Source organism: Poecilia formosa, unplaced genomic scaffold, assembly GCF_000485575.1.
Source record: "Poecilia formosa unplaced genomic scaffold, Poecilia_formosa-5.1.2 Scaffold661, whole genome shotgun sequence".
In the NCBI taxonomy this organism is placed as follows: domain Eukaryota; kingdom Metazoa; phylum Chordata; class Actinopteri; order Cyprinodontiformes; family Poeciliidae; genus Poecilia; species Poecilia formosa.
Window position 1 is genome coordinate 105,574 of NW_006800600.1, and position 9,140 is coordinate 114,713.

Here is a 9,140-nt window from a genome sequence, read left to right on the forward strand (position 1 = left end):
CCAACATAGACATAAATACTAGACGCCTCATGGAGCGGGTCAGAGGTCATGGACCGGGCCGGCCCGTTGCTGCGATACGTAACACCATCCGCCATATTGAACGTGGCATCTCTCCCAGTAAGCTAATACAGGTAAATGGACCGAACTTCACAAAGTGCCGTTCTACAAAGTATTTTAAATTAATTCCTGCCATTGACACATTTTCTCACACATTAATATATTTGGCAATCAAAGAAATGACTAAAGAGAGTTTCTAACTTTTGATGTGATTATTTAATTGTTTTGGGGCATTTCTGAATAAAGAGCTCAATGTTTAATTTGGTAGAAATTATTCTGATCATTTTTATATTAACATAGATGAACAGACACTTTTACAGTGTTTAAAGAACATATTTACATAATTCCATAATTTAATTTAACATTTCAAGACAAGAAACAAATAATTTTCTTGTATTTATTTTTATACATTGAGAAATGACTTGATTTATAAATCAGTCATTGTCAAACATTAAACTACATATTTTCTTACTTTTTTCCAGAGAAAAATATTAAATACAAAATGTCATCTCTGCTATTGACAGCAAAGAGTGAAAATAATTCTAACAGAGTAAATTATGTTTATTTCATTACATAACAGGGTTTTAGCCTGGTGGCCCGCCATGCTTTACTAGCCCCGCCGCCAGGCTAAGCGTTGCTTGTTTACGTTGCTAGGAAAAAAAAAATCGAATGTTTTTTTTTTTAAAGCCGGACTGCAAGCATCTTTTTGTTCTTAGCATTTCACTAGCAGGGCAGATTGGATAGGTTTATAATAGGTTTAAAGTTTATGCATTTAAACCCGACAGCGTGGACCAATCACAGCTGCCGCCTCCTTTCACTCAAACTGGACTCAGGCTGACCTCTATGGATATTTACATTAACCTACTGTGAGGAATTATGATCCTCTGGAGAACTCTGGGTAAGAGTTAAAAACCGTTTGTGGATAACGAGCAGCGCTAACCACATCATGCAGGTTCAGCCCGGTGAGGAGCTTTAACGCTCTCCTCGGAGTCACGCATCACGCTGATTTTATATTATTTTATTATTATTATTTTTCCGGTTACTTGATGCATCAAACCATTTCAATGCGTCATCTACTTAGAGTTAATGCGTGCAGAGATCTGAGAAACTCGTCCCATAAACTCGACCAACCAGAATAGTTTCTGTGACGATTATTAAAAACTCAACAGACACAAAATGGAAGAGCTACTAAAGCCACATTAGCAGCATTGAATTAAATCTCCCGTTTGCTGCGCATCTCTACGCAGTGCAGCAGATTACCTCATCATGCAGGGCCGGTCCAAGGCTGTATGAGGCCTGGAGCAGAATCTGACTTAGGACAAGTGTTACATTTATGTATCTGTGGTCTGTTTTAAAATATTAGCGTTTATGGGGCCCCTGAAGCCCTGGGGGCCTGATGGAGCTGCTGACTTAATCTGGATTAAACAGAAGTGCAAATTTGTTGTTTTTAGACTAGTTGTGGGTTTAAATAGCATTTTGCTTGAGATCTTTTCCTGTAACATATAATTACACAGTAATACTTTTATATTTCCTGTCAACTTAACATCTTGTAATACAAAAACAGGGTGGGCCACCTCGACGCCCCGACCACCGGGCTTAGCAAGTTTTCTGGGGGAAACCCTGCATATGCAGCATTAATACACTAATACTTCAGGTTGAGATATTTAAAAACACACAAAAAGTGAAATAATAAAACATTTATTTATTATACTGGGAGCACTGGTCACAGGCTTCAGTCTGCTGGTCTCACTGGGAGAACTCAATGACTTCTGAGACGTCCTGGTTCACAGGCTGAAGCCAAGGATGAAAGAGAAATTATCCAAAAGTGTAATAGAAAATATGTTTCCTTGACATTCATAAAAAGCCATTTTCAGCATGTTGGGCTCTGACTCGTAGCATCTTTATAGCTAAATACCGACATGGAGAAGCTGAGCTGGAAACAGACTGAAGAACAGCAGCTCCAGCTCTGATCCTGACTGATCTTTCCTCACTAAATCCTCTGGTTTCTAATGAACTTCTCCTCTAACAGCGGTTTCTCATCACCTCTCTCTCATAAGAAAACAGTATGAAAACATTAGCTGCTATGCTAACAATCAGCGGTTATTTCCGGCCAATTTAGCTACATAGGAAATATTTTCCAGTTGTTTAGAAGCGAATTTCTGGCTGCAAAGTGATTCTGATCTTTCATCCTTACCTGGGGAAGGTAAACCTAATGAATCCAGTTTGTTTCGTAAAACGGTTGAAACGCAGAACAGGACTGAAGGAGCTCCGATCTGCTGCCACATACAAGATGGCGGACGCTGTCAGCGCTCAGTGAGGCGTCTAGTATATGATTCACTTATTCTATTGAAAACTGTGATGTTGAGTATATTTTGTCCTCATCTCTCATTATAGACCACAGTAACAACTTTTATGAAGAACATGTTTTATTTTGGGAACACAACCTGATTAACAAACATAATTGTAACATACTGTCACAAAGACCTTTGTTCATGAAAAAAAGTGCCAAAATGCTGTTTTAAGTTAACAAAAAAGTACAGACAAGAAAAACATTTTACAATCTGATAAACTATAACATAGTTTTAACATACTTCTTTCAGAAGTTAAAACTTCTTTCCTAATGAAAGAAGTTTTAACTTCTGAAAAAAGTATGTTAAAACTATGTTGTAGTCACAGTTTTCAATAGAATAAGTGAATTGTTGACTTGAGGAGGAATATGTTTTGCTCAATTTATGTAAAGAGCACATGAGTTTTCTAGTTTGTATTCATTTCAAAAATATATCACAGATTAAAAAATAAAATAAAATCTGAAGGCCGCGGATCTATGGGAAATAGCGCTCCCTTCAGGGGGCCAGGATCCCTCGACCTCCTTAGCTGCCCTGACTAATGCCTAAAGAAAATACGAGGTAGAAATCTAAGCATTTTGAAAACAATTTTATTGAAGCCACTGATATTGAAAGACCAACATTTTTGTAATATTTAATAAAAAATTTGATCATATATGACCTACTTCAGGACTTTTTAATGGCTCAGAAAACAGGCAATAGCAACATGAACCAACGACAAGGACCAACGACATGAACCACATATGCAGCGAACACATATGCAACATCTACATGCAACAAAGACCAACGACACATAGCAACGAGTCATCTACACATATGACTTCTACTTATTTTTGATACAAATGGAACCCCATATTTTTCTCCCTCTCTGACTTCTCAAACCTGCAGCCTACTGGCTCATCAGTCCCAGCCTATTGTTCCAGAGGTCATTCTCCTTGTACTGGTTCCCAGTATTTTTGTTATTCAATTTTTCATTAACTCATGAAATCCACTTGCTGCCTCTGCCTGTCTGCATTTGGGTCCTAAATACACCCCATGACAAAAACTGTGTCCATCACTAAAAGCATCAGGTAGAGCAGGATAAAAAGACACAACTCTAGAAGGCGTCACAGCAACAAAACTTTCTAAAATGGAAGCAGAATTAAATATTAAAAGGAATGTGGTCCCATCATCCTCACCTGGACATCGCCTCACTTTTCTGGACTCTTTTCCCCCTGGAAAATGAAATTTAATTAAATTTGAATTAGAATAATATATTTAAAATATACCTTGGGATCAGAGGTATTGTACTCAAGTAGGAGCAGCACTATCAATATATTTTATTGAAGCAATAAGTATCCATCCAAGAATACTCTAGAATGAAACTGCATGTTCTTGGTAAAAATGCTACTTAAGTACCGAGTAACTGATCACAACATCTGATTTAATATTAAAAAGTACAGTATGTGCAAAATGTAGTACTTTAAATGTGATACTTTTATCAATATAAATCACTGACAACACTATTGTCATCAACCCTGTTTCTGTCACAAATGTCAATATTATGCTGAAGGATGAAGTCAGTAAAAGTCCTATTTTCTGATAATGACCTCTTCCTGACCACTGCCCACTTACCTCCTCCTCTCATCCTCACATGTGGCCACACCCCTCAGTCTACCCTTGCCCCGCCCACTTTGCTGGAACATTTCTAAATTTGCCTGGAGGAAAGGCTATGCTTCTCAAAGGAAGGTTGGTTACATTTTAAAATGTGCTTCAGTGTGTGGGTTTTCTTCCTCTTTATTTAGTATCTGGCCATGTGGTAAACTTCCTCTGACACTGAGGCAATCTAGATTTAGTTTCAGAGTGTAAATACTGTCACTTTACCACAAGTTAATAACTATAACACCAGCTTTGATTCTGACCAAAGTTGCCACTCATCATTTCTCTTTTCATGAAGCTTCAGAAAGGAAAACGGTGATGAAATCTGAATCAGGACAGCTTTACCATTGTCATCCTGTGCACATGTTCTCGCTTCCATCACAGTCTGGGCTTTCTCTTCTTGACTTGGATTCTCTCTGGTAGAGTTTCAACCAGGCCAATCTACCAACAAAAGGAGAAGTTGTGAACAATGATATAGATTTTCTGGCTGTTTTAGAATTGTAGTCTGCCTGTAGTTTTAGTGATGGTTAGGAAAGTTAGATTCTTAGCATCAAAGTGCCCCATTAAATATGTCATGGACAAACACTGGCATTGTGCAAACTTTAAAACCTCAGCAGAGTCCACACCTCCAGGATGAGCCATCATGTATAGGGACTGGGCTTTTTCCCCAGGCTAGCATCAGGCAAATTCCTTCACATATTTAATAAAACCTTTTCATGGACTTTGTAGTGAAAAAGTCGCTGCTCCGATTAAATCATTGGTTGAACATCTGGGAAAACAGTCAAATTACGCCAACCTACAGAATGTTTCATAAAACCTTTAATGTTCATATTCTGATCATTCATCCTCAGACACACTTAGGAATAACTCGTAGTGGTTTTAGTTTTTTGTTTATGTTTTGTTTTTTATGCCTTTAGTTAATCTTTAAATCAGTGTTTCAGTGTCAGGCTGATAAAGAATCCTGTTTCTGTTCAGAGGATAATTCTGGATCTTCATAAAATGAAACGCATCACAAACAAATCTGAGCATTTTGCCAGACTCCTCCACAACGACTGAATGTCTTCAGTGACTACTACATACATTATTGAAGGTGTTACTTTATGTCCTTATAAAGTAACACATTTTGGTTTAAGTTGCATTATTTTCTGTTTCCCAGTCCGTCACATCAAAGTCCATTCAGGAAGAGATGTCATTCTTCCCTGTCAAGCTGCGGTGGATGCTGACGTCACGGCCTTGGAGTGGACCAGACCGGACCTGGAGCACAACGGATACGTCTGCCTGGTGAGGGACGGGATCCCAGACCCGACCAGGCAGCACCCGTCTTACAGGGGCCGGGTGGCGCTGGCGGACCCCCAGCTGAGGAATGGAGACCTGTCTCTGGTTCTGGAGAACGCGACCCGCAGCGACACCGGGACGTACGAGTGTCGCCTGATCAGGCAGGAAGGACGACAGAAGAGGGCCACCATCCAAAGAGAACCGGTCCGAATCATCCAGCTCCTGGTTCTGGAGTCAGGTAGGTCAAAGGAGCGCAGACGTTTCCTACAGATGGTGATGAAAGCTGCTGGTTGGACTCACCTGGTTTTGTTGTCCAGGTGATAAGAAGGAGAATGATAAAGACAAGAATCGGACCCCGCCCACCGACGTCGTCCCGACTGAACCCAGAGTCCGCCAGCGCCCCGGGATAATAGCCAGTGTGGGGCTGTTAGCAGTTGTAGTCGCTGGTTTGGCGACAGCTACATGGAGAGTATATTGAGAGTATATTGTTCAGCTGAAGCCAACTCTCTTCAGGATCACATGACTTTGATTAAAGCTTTACAGCATTATAGCAATTTGAAGTGAGTTAAAAGGGGGAGATGTTCTTCAGTCATTTGTCAATGGAAGCTCAGCTCCTCACTTTAGAATAAAGTCTCAGATGAATGAATTAAAATATTTCATTAACTACATGATTCTAAACACTGAAAGGGTGAATAGAGGAATTAACATGTTTTGTTTTAAAAAATAATTATTTTGAAACAACTTTTTTAAAATTTACATAAATATGTCACTTTTATAAAATATATTTTTTACATATTTGTTGAAACTGTCACCTTGTCACGATGGTATGCTATGAGACAGATAATATGAGAAAATTGAGCTCCTTTGCCTTCTTCCGGTTTGACTAAAGAAGTTTTAAAGGTTTGAGTCATTTAAAACTTGGTGGTTTGACTAAAGTCCTACAGAAGGAAAGGCTTGTAGAGCCTCTTATTTTGGAGGAGACCCCATAAGGGCAAGTCCTCATGTGGATAATGTTTTTATTTTTTATTTAATTTAATTTTTTATTAAATCTCTTTATCTTTACTTTAATTTTTTATTTCTCTTTCTCATTGTTTATGTCACATGCTGTTTTTATTTTAATTATGTGAAGCACTTTGAAATGCCTTGCTGCTGAAATGTGCTGTACAAATAAAATTTGATTGCTTGATTGATTCCAGTGCTGACTAGAAGCAACCAATCAGGGCCAAGATGGGGGTTTTAGCGCTGTCAATCACCTGTGGTGCTGCTCTTTGCTCTTCATCTACACCCCCTTGCTCTGTGCTACGCTGCAGCTAGCTTAACCTGTCATGGATGCTAAGCTAGTTAGCATGGCCATCAACTATGACAGATTAATGGTTATCCTATAATGGCAAGTTATGACATTTTGCAGCAAGTACTTGAGGATGATTGACTGCGCTAAGCCCAATGACATGGTGACAGTTTTAATGAATATGTAAAAATAAATTTTTCATAAAAGTTACATACTGCAGCTTTAAGTCATAATGGTAAGTGAAAAGTATTTGCAACATCCTCAAAAATTCTGAGAGAAATCTTTGTGGGCATATGAACCAATCAAATCCTTTTTCTCATTGCTTAGCAGAGTTTTATTTTCTTAGGTATTTTTGTGATTTGTCTCATCATTGTGTTAATCTTCAGCTTGCTGCACTAATATCTGAGATTCATTAACTGACTGGTTTGTAACCAGAGTAGGAGTTCAGTGGGTTTCAACAGTAATGGAGATGCTGGGAGGTTCTGAAGGCTTTGAGACTATTGTGAAATCTACATTTAAAATTTAATCCCGTGAAGAAAGAAAGGATCAACTAATATTTAATGTGATTGACTGGAAAATAGACTAAATTGTTCAAGATGAGTTTGTGTTGAAGCATTTCTGTAAAATAATTAAGTATAAAATAATTAATATTATACTGAACCAACAAAATAAAGGGGTTAGGATGACAATAATACATCCCAATGAAATGTTCATGACACAACTTTAACTAGGAGAAAACAGTTAAAGTGCAATTAATTCAAGGGTGTCATTAAATTTTTACCACTGAATTAAAAATATTTCTTTATGTTCTTAATGTTGATAAAATCAACAGTTTATGTTTTTATTGTGCTGATTAATTTCTATGAATAAAGATGATTAAAATGCATGTTTAGTCTGATTGTGTCTATATGTCAAACATTTGCAGCAGATAGAGTATTTCAAATTCGCATCTTAAGAATCAGCATGTGAGAAGTGATGGAACCGTCACATGTTGGTTCTTCTGTTAAGTCACCTTGTTTGACTTAAAATCCATTTTGTTTAGAAAAGAAATGGAAATAAAGCGTACTTCTGTGAGAGGCTGTTGGTAGAAAACAGCTTAAATGTGGCTCTTTTTCCACATTTCAACATCTTCACTCAGTCAAGCAGCATCATAGATGTAAATAGTTAAGTCCAGATAATAAATTAAGTGGAAAGGCCATAAAGAGAATGCAGCAGGACATGAAAGTCCATCTGCTGAAGTCTTGAAACCTCAAGGCAAACATCCTTGTGACAACATCCACCATTAATACAGCAAAGGAAAGAAAAGAACTTCAGGACTATTCATGTGATTGGAGGAGTTCATGTCAGCGGGAATACTTTTCACTTTCTCGGGATGTTTGCCAACCGGTCTACATGTGTTTTGTGGACTTGGAGAAGGCGTTCGACCGTGTCCCTTAGGAGCTGGAACAAGTGGCTGCACCCTTCAGGACCCTGCTGAGGGTGTAGAGCTGGTCCAGTGTTTCATAAGAAACACCATGTTCAAGCACAAGGGTGTCCATATGTGCACTTGGGACCAGGACACCCTAGGCCGCAGTTCGATGATCGATTTTGTCATCGTTTCATCGGATCTGTGGTTGTATGTCTTGGACACTCGGGTGAAGAGAGGTGTGGAGCTGTCCACTGACCACTACCTGGTGGTGAGTTGGCTCCAGTGGTGGGGGAGGAAGCCGGTCAGACCTGGCAGGCCCAAACGTGTAGTGAGGGTCTGCTGGGAACATCTGGCGGAGTCCCCTGTGAGACGGAGCTTTAACTCCCATCTCCAGCAGAACTTTGAACACGATCCGGGGGACGTGGGGAGCAGTGAGTCTGAATGGACCATGTTCCGTACCTCCATTGCCGAGGCAGCTTATTGGAGCTGCGGCCGCAAGGTTGTTGGTGCCCTCGAACCCGTTGGTGGACACCTTCGGTGAGGGATGCTGTCAAGCTGAAGAAGGAGTCCTATCGGGCCCTTTTGGCCTGTGGGACTCCAGAAGCAGCTGATGGGTACCAGCAGGCGAAGCGGCATGCGGCTCGGGTGGTCGCTGAGGCAAAAACTCGGGGTGGGAGGAGTTTGGAGAGGCCATGGAGAAAGACTTCCATAAGCATTCGAGGCGATTCTGGTCCACCATCCGGCGTCTCAGGAGGGGGAAGCAGTGCAGCACCAACACTGTTTATAGTGGGGATGGTGGTGCTGCTGACCTCGACTCGGGACGTTGTGGGCCAGTGGGTGGAAAACTTCTTAGACCTCCTCAATCCCACCAACATGCCTTCTGTTGAGGAAGCTGAGCCTGGGGACTCTGGGTTGGGCTGGGTGGTGAAGAAGCTCCTCGGTGGCAGGGTCCCGAGGTGGCAGGGCCCATCGATGGCAGGGCCCATCGATGGCAGGGCCCCTCGGTGGCTGGGCCCATCGATGGCAGGGCCCATCGATGGCAGAGCCCCTCGGTGGCAGGGCCCCTCGGTGGCAGGGCCCCTCGGTGGCAGGGCCCCTCGGTGGCTGGGCCCCAAGGTGGCAGGGCCCC